Source organism: Schistocerca americana, chromosome 5 (genome assembly GCF_021461395.2).
Source record: "Schistocerca americana isolate TAMUIC-IGC-003095 chromosome 5, iqSchAmer2.1, whole genome shotgun sequence".
NCBI lineage: Eukaryota > Metazoa > Arthropoda > Insecta > Orthoptera > Acrididae > Schistocerca > Schistocerca americana.
In genome coordinates this window covers 684,163,260-684,175,473 of record NC_060123.1, presented here as the reverse complement: position 1 = coordinate 684,175,473, position 12,214 = coordinate 684,163,260, and positions in this window count along the sequence as shown.

The following is a 12,214-nucleotide window of genomic DNA, read 5'->3' as shown; positions in this document are numbered from 1 at the left end:
GGCAGGAACATCTGACCTGCGTGACAAACAAAGAGTTGGACGTCCTGCGACAGCAACCACAGAGTTTCACAAGCAAAATGTTGACAGATTGACTCACGACGATCGTCGTATCACTCAGAGAGAAATTGCAAGCCCAATCGGAATGTCACAAGAACGTGTGGGTCACATTACTGCCTTGCTTGGCTGTCAGAAGATCTGTGCACGGTGGGTACTCCGGATGCTGACTCCTGAAATAAAAGCGCACAGATTTGAAATTTGCCAGGAACTCCTCTCGCGTTACGAGAATGAAGGTGACGCCTTTTTCCATTGAATTGTGACGGGAGACGAAACGAGGGTAAACCATTACGACCAGGGAACGAAACGTCAATCTACGGAATATCGACATAAGGACTCTCCCCAGAGAAAGAAATTCAAGACGCAGTCCTCAGCTGGAAAAATGGTGGCCACAGTGTTCTGGGACGCAGATGGTGTTATCCGTGTTGATTTCCTTGATCGTGGAACCTTGATCGTGGCACAACAATAAATTCAGTGCGTTACATCACAACGCTGCGAACTCTGAAATGACGGCTAACAAGGGTGCGAAAGGAAAAGGGAAATTTTTTCCTGCAGCATGACAATGCCAAACCACACACTTCGCGCGCTACCACAACAGAACTTCAGAGACTGAATCTCACCACCGTACGGCATCATCCATATAGTCCAGATTTAGCACCGTTTGACTTCCATCTGTTCACTATAGTAAAAGACGATCTACGCGGACATCGTTGTGCTTCTGATGAAGACGTTGAGAGAACTGTGAGACTGTGGTTGACTTCTTCCGTGACGGCTTCAGAAAACATGTTCATCGTTGACACAAATGTATCGAATTGGCTGGTAATTATTTCGAAAAAAGAATATTGGTAATTAAAGATCACACTCTAAGAGTTATTTGTGCGTTTGATATATTGAAGTATTCCCATCCAAACCCAATTAACGAAGGTTAAAATAGCTCTGAGCACTATGGGACTTCACTTCTGAGGTCATCAGTCCCCTAGAACTTAGAACTACTTAAACCTAACTAACCTAAGGACATCACACAAACCCATGCCCGAGTCAGGATTCGAACCTGTGACCACAGTGGTCGCGCGGTTCCAGACTGTAGCTCCTAGGACCGCTCGGCCATTCCGGCCGGCTAATTAACGAAGGTGGAGTCGTTACTTTTCATTCAACTCTCATGCTAAATTTAGAAAACAGAGAATAAATTTGAAACGAGGAGGAGTTGTGGATCTCAAGGCATGGCAATGTGTCAAGAAAATGCATACTTTAGGCAGATTACAGTCTGGAGAAAAAAACAGCGCGGACAGTTAATATCTCCCGACGTTTCTCCGCAAGGTCTATGGTGGAACATAAGTAGCAGAATTAGGAACACTAAATGATCTAGCGAATGCTACGATTAGATGTGCGTGGAAGTGTTTACGGTTGTTTGAGGGCGATGAAGAATATCACACAACACTCGGTAATGCTGTACTTTGTCTCTTGGTTACGACGCGAGAGTTTCTTTTTTTTTTTTTTAATTTCTGGTTTGTTAAATATGAGATCCTCTAAGCCTGTGAAGCAAATTCGCAGAGCAGTTGCCGAGTAGTTGAAACTGCACATCCAGAGACAGGTAGCAAGAGATATGTAGAACGCTAAGTTAAAATGGTTCAATTGGCTCTGAGGACTATGGGATTTAACATCTAAGGTCATCAGTCCCCTAGGACTAAGGACTGCTTAAACCTAACTAACCTAAGGACACACTTCCATGCCCGAGGCAGGATTCGAACCTGCAACCGTAACGGTCGCGCGGTTCCGGACTGAAGCACCTAGAAGCGCTAGGCCACAGCGGCCGGCGAACGCTAAGTGGTTGAAGTTTTCAATAGATGTCAGTCTGAAATCGAGGAAGTGGTATCTGCATTAAGTGGGTGTGCTTGCACTAGCCATGAAAGCCAAAGTTGTGAAAAGAGAAACTCTGAAAGATATTACTTACGATGCACCGCTGTTTAAGATGTTGTTGACTAAAAGTAAAGACTGAAAACAAAGAACACAGTGTACAAATCCATGCTCTCGCGGCGATATCCAAAAGTATTCCCGGGTTCCAAGACGCACCAAATAGTTAACTGCCCGCGAGCTTTCGGCAGAGGCCTCCTCTGCCATTGTCAAGTGGTTGACTGCCGTCTGAATACCGCTGCCGTGCTTATATAGCCGTGCCGCCGCCAGTGACGTCACTGGTGCCGTGGCCTTGCACCATATATGGCAATGTTTTGGTTGCTCATTCAGAGGACATCGCCTTGGAAACGGCTCCTACAAAGCCTAGTTGTTTTTTATCGCTATGTAGACGATATCTTCGTCATAATGCCTCAAGGACTTGAGAAGGTGGAAGAGTACCTGCCACGCATCAACAATATCCATGACCACATAAAGTTCACGATGGAAGCAAAGAAGGACGGTTCCTTGCCGTTCATTGACGCCCTTATCCTCCGTAAATCCAAAGGATGTCTCGGTCACAGCGTTTGGTTCAAATGGCTCTGAGCACTATGGGTCTTAACATCTATGGTCATCAGTCCCCTAGAACTTAGAACTACGTAAACCTAACTAACCTAAGGACATCACACAACACCCAGTCATCACGAGGCAGAGAAAATCCCTGACCCCGACGGGAATCGAACCCGGGAACCCGGGCGCGGGAAGCGAGAATGCTACCGCACGACCACGAGCTGCGGACAGTCACAGCGTCTACTGCAAGTCCACCCACGTGGATCATTATCTCAACACCACCAGCCATCACAACGCAGAAACGGCCGGTTCTGTGGATCTCGGTACACCGTGCTGAAACCATTTCAAACGCCGAAAACCTGCCGAGGGAACTGAGCCACTTATTTAAAGTTTTCAAGGAAAACTGTTACAACAGCAAACAAAGTTCTCATGTGGTTTTATCTAAGCTGCGAAAGCAGAAGACCTACGAAGAAAAGCACGAAGGAGATTGAGGTTATACTGTTTTATGGTTCAGTAACAGGGAAAATGAGTCGGAGCCTGAGGAAACATAAAAGCGATACAGTCTTCAGGCCCCCAGCAAAGATCTGGCAACTGATGAAGCCTGTGAATGACGATGTATGCCTCAAACATATGGAGAATGTATTCGACGATACTTCTCTTATTTAACGGACCAACGGCTTCTGCTATGGCGTAATAAATGAAGCAACAGAGATAAAAATATCGGACAACATCGTCAATAAGAGGCTGGATTGTAGATGAGTACGAGCTGGGATTCTGTGACTGTGGAGTTGAAATGGCAGGGGATATCTCTATCGATAGCTTGTGGGCAATAAGCCACTTGAGGCGGCTTGAAACCCGAAAATATTTTGTTATTTTTATTAAAAGAACACACGTCTTGTGTGGGTTGACTAACTCACCTAGATTTTCAGATTTTGTTCTTGCTTTCCGTTGTTTGTAAGCAGATAGAAGTCAGATTGCCAGTGGACTACTTTACGACAGATTCCCAATGGTTAGAATTTTGTGCTGCCGCCTGGACTTGGGTGAAATTCGGGGGGTGCTCCGTTGGAAAGGCAGACCTGCCTTGTTGTCTTAAGTGTGTGTGTGTGTGTGTGTGTGTGTGCGAGAGCGAGAGAGAGGAGGGGGGGGGGAGAGGAAGAGAGAGTTTAGTGCCGCTTCGTTCCATGTTTCCTGCCGTGTGGCGCTTGTGTAACAGACCGCATTGAGAAGAGGTCCCAAAAATTCTCGACTTACAGAGTCGCTGTAATGCTGCTAAACAGCAATTCAAGGGTGGTGGGCTGATGGAATATGCATCCGGCTTAATACAGACAAACATGGACAACAAAGAGCTATCGTCCGGAAGACATGCCACCATTTCCCTTCTCCCTTATTTTCTTCCTCGTAGCGAGTGGAGTTCCAACGACCCACCCGTACAGGTGGGATAGAATAACGTCCCCATTCCAGGAAGCGTCTTTCCATGTTCGGAGGAAGGTATACCTTCTGGTTCCTCCGTCATTCCTATCCTTGGTCTCCCCCGTTTTCCTCGTTTGTCCGTAAGCCACGGTCTGAATAATTTCTCTGATTTTCGTGTAGTGGCCACTCCTCCCGGCTCTTCTTGGAACCTACACCCTCCTTTATTTTCGTAAAACTTACGGCGTCCATCTTGCAATGTCTGTCTCTAGAAAAGGAAGGAAGATTGGGTTAACGTCTGTCGACAGACGGATGGTTACAGACGGAGCGCAAGCTCGGATTGTTTTAAGGACGGGGAATGAAATCGACCGTGCCCTTTCAAAGTAACCTCCCGGCGTTTTCTGAATCGATTTAGGGAAATTACGGATGACCTAAACCAGGGTGGCTGGACCCTGTTTGCACCGTCGTCCTTCCGCATGCGAGCAAAGTGTGTTAACTACTGCGCCACCTCCCTCGGTCTCTTTCACGGGAGTTTGTTGAACATTTCCTTAACGCCTACGCACTCATAACACGAACCCGTTCTTATATTGTTCTTCTTAAGGGCCACAGGTAGCAGTTTTAAGATAATCGTTATAAAAACTTCAGCATACAGCCACTAATATTAGGAATATAATCACAGCAACGCGTTTCGCGAGTAAAGCTTGCCCCACTGCTTGTTCTACTTCTGCAGTCCAGATTCTGAAATACTTTCTATTATCTTCCTCTCACTTCCAGAAAATTAACTTGCAGTTTTATAGAGTGCCTGTATTGAATTTTTTCATTCTTTATTTGTATATTCGTCAGTAGTTGTTTCCTACTTTCATAAATAGTTGTCAAATTTTGTTCCTGTAGGACTTACACCTTATACATTTCTTCGCTTTCTCCTCTGTGTTTTGAGTTATTTTTCCTCCATTTTGCGATTGTTCTATTTCTTCCAGATGTACTCTTATGTATTACTGAGCATCGGTTAAAATATCTCATGCATTTTAATTTTTTTTTTGTTTCAGTTGTAACTGCTATATTCAGATCTTTCTTCTTTAGTTCTACTTCTTCCTCTTGCTCCACCGTACTTATACCCCCTTACGTTCAATTTACTGAGTTTTAAAATAACTTCGCGGGGTAGATCAACTATCTTTTTTTTTAACTGACATTACAGGTACTCATGTGTTGGTGACGAGGCAAACGTCAGTATGGGCTGAATAGGACTTTTATGCAACTGACTGCAGTCTCGCCAATGCGCAATAATAGCTGTCCTCTTTGGAAATGTTTTCGTTGGACTGTCTAACTGCAGGCGCGAACTAGTCGAGGCGACAGTACGAACCGGGTGGTTTTCCTGTATGAAATGACACGGCTACCCCCTAGTGCCGCACTCTAGAACTAAGACGCCGTGCGCATTACGGCATTACGAATCGAAACATGGAGAGATGTACTATCCAATGTATGTGTCATTTTTGCAGCGTAATCCTGTAGCTTTCTCGCAGTCCAGTTCTGAATCTACATATGTATTTACAAAACTTGTGCTGCAGGGTTTGCTGCTTAGTTGGGCATCAGTGACAACAACACGATGATTTTCAAGCCATGGATACCATTGCGTCAGGTGAAGGGAGGGTCTTTCAAAGTCAAGTACATATTTGTTGTTAGTTCCAACAACTGTCACTTAATACATGCGTCGACTGTTTTATAATTTTCTATGTCATTCACCAAGTGGACAAAATGTATATAAAAAAGTATAAGGCAATGGATGCATGTTTTAGTGACAGATGCTGAAACTTCATGTGAACTAATGTACTGATACTCGAGACGGGATGATGTCTCTTGGCCGATGGTTCTCAATAAACCAATACCCATTACGGGAGCCTTTGGTGGTTTCGTGATGCCATTCTACATCTACATGACTAATCTACAAATCATACTTAAGGTGCCTGGCACAGGGTTCATTGAACCACCTTCACAACAATTTTCTGATATTCCACTCTCAAACAGCACACCAGAAAAACGAACACCTATATCTTTCTGTGCCAGCTCTGATTTCCCTCAGTTTACTATGATGACCGAAACTCCCTGTGTAGATCGGAGTCAAGAAAATATTTCCGCATTCGATGAAGAACGTTGGTGATAGATATTTCGTGAGAAGCTCCCGCCGCAATGACGTCCACTCGAAATCCTATATCTCCCATATTTCTCGATAATACAAAATGTGCTGCTCTTCTTTGAACTTTCTCGATGTACTCCATTAATCCTACCTGGTAAGGATCAAACACGTCGCAGCAGTATTCCAAAGGAGGACGGAAAAGCGTAGTGTTGGTGGCCTCTTTTGTAGATCTGTTGATTCTACTAAGTGTTCCGCCAAAAAAATGCAGTCCCTGCTTCTCTGTGTTCTTTCCAACTTAAGTTATTCGTAATTGTAATTCTTAGGTACTTAGTTGAATTTACGACCTTTCGATTTGATTGATTTATCGTGTAACCGAAGTTTAACGGATTCCTTTCAGCACTCATGTTGGTGACCTCACACTTTTCAGTATTCAGTATCAATTGGCAATTTTCGCACCATAGAGATATTATAGCTACATAGTTCTGCAAATGGTTTTGATTTTCTCATAAGTTTATTAGACGATAAGCAACAGCATCATCTGCAAACAACCTAAGACAGCTGCTCATGTTGTCTCCTAAATCGTTTATATGGATAAGGAACAGCCGAGGGCCTGTAATACTACCCTGGGGAACGCCAGAAATCATTTCTGTTTTACTCAATAGCTTTCCATCAGTTACTACAGAGTGTTTTTTCTCTCTGGCAGGAAATCACGAATCCAGTCACATAACTGACGCTATATTCCATAAGCATGCAATTTGATTACAAGCCAGTTGTGATGTACTGTCTTGAAAGATTTCTGGAAACCTAGAAATACGGAATCCATTTGAAATCTCTTGTCAGCAGCACTCAACACATCGTGTGAGTAAAGAGCTACCTGTGTTTCACAAGAACGGTACTTTCTAAATCCGTGTTGACTCTGTGACACAAGCCCGTACTCCTCGAGGTTATTTGTAATGTTAGTACACAATGTATGTTCCAAAATCCAGCCGCATATCGACGTTCATGATATGGGCCTGTAATTTAGTGGATTACTCCTGCTGCCTTTCGTGAATACTGGTGTGACTTGTGCATCTTTCAGTTTTTGCCTACGGATCTTTCGTCGAGCGATCGGTTGTAAATAATTCTTAATTATAGAGCCATTACATAAGCATACTCTCAAAGTAACCTAATTGGTATACAATCTGGACGGAAAGACTTGCTTTTACGAGGGTTGTCCAGAGAGTATTTTCCGATCGGTCGCGAAATGGAAACCATAGTGAAAACCAGAAACGTTTTATATGCAAGAGTTACGTACACCCTCCACCTACGTCTCTACATAGTTGCCGCTCCAACTTGGAGTGTTGTCATAGTGTTGTATCAACATTCCAGTATCCTCGTCATAGAAAGCAACCGCCTGTGCTTTCGGCCAGTTGTCTGTGGAAAAATTTTGTCTTCATAGCCAGAGGTTCTTGTGAGCAGAGATGAGACTCGGGGAGAGCCAATTACGGACTGTATGGTGGGTGATCAAACACTTCTCATCGGAAACGCTGCTGGAGGATCTTCATTGCCCCTGCAGTGTGCGGCCAAGAATTGACGTGAAGAAGGAACTACTCGACACTTGTGTTACATGGGCTGCATGACACAGGCGAAATCTCTAACCAGGCCCTCATACTTGGCGGGAGGCACCAATCCTACGCATCTTTACATGCTCACTGTTCACTCAAAACTGAAAAGAGCGACACGACACAATCGACGTGCATACTAGAGACACTGCCCAACACATCTGTGCAAAACTTTACCGGATTTTCCCAGTGGTTTCCATTTCGCGACCGATCGGAACTTACTTTCTGGACAACAGTCGTATTAAATGATTTAAGTTGCTTTACTTCCCAAAGGTATCTACTTCTAAGTTACTTATGTTGACAACTGCTCTTGATTCGAATTCTGGAATATTTACTTCGTCTTCTTTGGTAAAGTAATTTCGAAAGGCTGTGTTTAGTATGGTTCAAATGCCTCTGAGCACTATGGGACTTAACATCTGTGGTCATCAGTCCCCTAGAACTTAGAACTACTTAAACCTAACTAACCTAAGGACATCACACACATCCATGCCCGAGGCAGGATTCGAACCTGCGATGTGTTTAGTACCTCTGCTTCATCAGCACTGTCATTGTTAGTATTTCCTTTACTGTCGCGCAGAGGAGGCGTTCATTGTGTATTGCCGCTAGCATACTTTACAGATAACCAGAATCTCTTTGGATTTTCTAGGAGGTTTATGGACAAAGTTTCGTTGTGGAGACTATTATAAGCAGCTCGCATTGACGTCCGCACTAAAGTTCGAGCTTCTGTAAAAAACGCCAATTGGGGCTTCTACTTCGTTTAAATTTGACATACTTTTTTCGTTGTTTCCACAACAATGTTATGACTCTTTCGTGTGGAATGGGGGATCAGCTCCGTCGTTTGTTAATATATTCCGATAAATCTCTCAATTGCTTTCGACACTATTTCTTTGAATTCAAGACACATCTGGTCTATACTCACATTGTTAATTTGGAAGGGATGGAGACTGTCTCTCAGGAAGGCGTCACGTGAATTTTTATCTGCTTTTCTGAATACATATATTTGTCATTTATTTTTGGGAGATTTCGGAGTTATGGTATTCAATCTCGCAATGACAACCCTGTGTTCACTAATACCTGTATCAGTTTTGGTGCACTTTATTAGCTGAGGATTATTTGTTGCTAAGATGTCAAGTGTGTTTCCACAACCGTTACTGTTCGAGTGGGCTCATGAAGTAATTGCTCGAAATCGTTTTCAGACAACGCATTTAGCACAGTTTCGGGTGGTGTTTCATGCGTACCTCATGGTTTAAACCCGTATTTTCACCAATATATCGAGGGTAAAGTGAAGTCACTACCAACTATAACTGTATGAATAGTGTATGAACCATGGATTTAATTGTCAAAGAATATTCTCAACAATTTATTTTATTTACTAGGGATTCATCAAGAACATTAACACGTTTAATCACACTATGTGAGCGTGGAAGTAGTTGCCAGGGAGTAACTGATGAAATCACATAATAAAATTGCTTTAACAAATGGTAATTTTATTCCTAAAAGCGTTTTTTTTAAGAAACAGATTTAAAATTATAATCAGAAAGCACCCTCTAAATATCACAATTTATTCAGAGGCAGAAAGAAACAAATTTTTGAGTGTATGAGCTTTCGGGCTGAGAACTTTGCCGCTCCCTTTTGACACGGCCGTAGACACGACCGCTCACAAAAAAAGTGTTCAAATTTGTGTGAAATCTTATGGGATTTAACTGCTAAGGTCAGCAGTCCCTAAGCTTACACACTACTTAACCTAAATTATCCTAAGGACAAACACACACATCCATGCCCGAGGAAGGACTCGAACCTCCGCCGGGACCAGCCGCACAGTCCATGACTGCAGCGCCCCCAGACCGCTCGGCTAATCCCGCGCGGCGACCGCTCACAACCACCTCTTAAATACTACACGGGTGCAAATCTGAAACACACCAGATTACTTTAAACTAAAAGTTTTAACAATTCACACAAGCACATAAACTATGCACCCCGTAGGAGGGATGGAAATGGTAAAAAACACTAAAATTAAAATATTAACCTGACACCGAAGGTGCAACTTGATTTTAACTTCTAAGAAAAGTCTTACGGTGGTAGGGTGGCAACTTTATATACTAAAATGACCATTTTAATAAAAGCCCATGAAATGCAATCTTACATAAAAGTATACAAGGTTGGCCAAACGAGTTAACATGCTTTACAGTACACATGTACCGCCTCTCAAGATGATAGGCAAGATAAAAACATATTTCAGGAAATAGTCTGTTACACTACAAGCAATAAATTCGTTAACACACCGAAACCGACAAACATGACATAGGCAGCTCCGAATGACAGACAGGCACTAACTACCTAACAGATGCGGACGAGAGACAGACGCGCAAGCTGGGAACGAGAGACTGACGAAAAAAACAAGTAGAATTTAACAAGAGTAAATCACACAACATATCACCAATCACTTAACTTATAATAAATTGCGATTTCTCGAGAAGACCTGGCGCAGCACCCCAAATCGCTCTCCCGAACCGTCCGCTGCCAGCCGCTTCAACGAACGCAGGAAGGCCGGCCCGTTGTTGCCAAGCGGTTCTAGGCGCGTCAGTCTAGAACCGCGAGACCGCTACGGTCGCAGGTTCGAATCCTGCCTCTGGCATGGATGTGTGTGATGTCTTTAGGTTAGTTAGGTTTAAGTAGTTCTAAGTTCTAGGGGACTGATGACCTCAGATGTTAAGTCCCAGAGTGCTCAGAGCCATTTGAACGCAGGAAGGCGCGCCGATCTCCCGACTTTCCTGGTCCTCACCAACCGACCGACTGCCTGCTGCTCGGTCCGCGACTGCTGCTGCGTCGCGACTGCACTGCTGGTGCGTCTCGCTCTCACTTCCAGACACACGACGGCGGAAAGATTGGCTCGAACCCCACCATGCAGAGGAAACACGCCCACTGGCAAAACGCCATCCCTGCACCAGGAAAGGACCGAGCCAAGCTCCACAAGATGGTAACTGAAGGGGCCCAGAAGCGCTTGGAGAACCAGTTACACCACGGCGTCGCAGTTCGCACCTGCTAGACTGTTGTCGTGGGTTGACTCCCGTTGCTCTCGTGTCGACCGCGAAGCCAATATCCCTCGCTATACGGCGCGGCCCACTGGACTCACGTGGCGACCTCACATGCGCCGACGCTCAAGACGGACAAGTCATCTCGCGTCTCAGTGCGCGATCGACCAACCGATCGATCCAACCGCCAATGACCGTTGCCTGAGCAACTCGAGCAGGCTGGCGGCCTAACGCGCAGACTCATATGCAGGAAATAGGGCGACCACTCGCTGAGTTCTCTTACTGGCGGAGTCGAAAGACTCATTTATCTAGCTTTAAAGGTTGATCCGAACGAAAGACATACTAGCACTCCGGACGACAGACAGACTAGCAAGCTGGGGACGAGAGACTGACCCAGACTGACCGACTGACTGACTGGCGAGATTTTTTTTCCTTTATTGTATTTCGATTCCCCTGGAAGGGGTCGGGCTGGCAGCAGCTTATTACGCTGCTCTGCAGCCTACAGACTTTTTAAAATGTAAGGAGAAGTTAAGAAACAACAAAAGCAGGCGATAAAACGGGGACTTAAATTGTAAAACGGTGGAAAAATGGGGAAAGTTGAAACATAAAACAAAGGGTTGGCAAAGTGAATAAAAATACACAGGATGGAGACAGGTAACATAGGAGACAGACAATTAAAAAACATGGCGACAGTCTGGTTTCTGTTCGCAAGAGATATAAAATCACACCGCAGCGACATTATGATGGCCGTTCGCAACACTTCGGAAAAAACACACAACACTGAACACTCACTGTAAACACTGCACTAAAATGTCGGCACAAATGGGACACATCATAGCCAAGGGCCGATGTGGGGGGGGGGGGGGGAGTAGAGCTGGACAGATGAGGGGGAAAACAAGGTGGGAGGAGAGGAAAAACGAAAGGGGGGGAACCAAAGGAGGGAGAGGACTCGTAAGGGGGGGAGGGGCAGGGCAGACGCGAGAGGGAATTGGGAAAGGCAGAGGAAGGAAATGAAAAAGGACTCATGGGTGAGAAGGGGGGCAGAGAGAGGGTAGGTGGCGAAAAAAGAGGATGGAAGGGGGGGAAAGGGAGCCCAAGATGGAGGAAAGGAGGGGGGGTGAGGATCAAAGTTGATAGGAGGGATAAATGGGGGGAGAGAGGGGGAGCTGATGGAAGCCACCTTGGGAAAGGAGATGAAGGGTGTAGAGATGGAGGGTAGGGGGGACACAACAGTGAAGACGTGGCAGACTGGCAAGCTCATAGCGCCCCTTAAATGCACATGAACAGGCAACCTTTCCGCTTTTCCACCAGAGGGAGACACCAAAGCTGCAGTTGCCACAGTTGCCCCACCACCAGAAATGGAGGGCGACTGCTTCACACTACGCGCTGCAGCGCGCTCTTCAAAACAGCAATTTTTATCACGGCTCAGGGTACTTATTCGAAATTAGACTCAAGTTTTCTTTGAACCTTGCAGCAGTTGTGTCATCTGAATTGGGAGGTCGTAAAAGGATCGAAACATTATTTTAATCCGG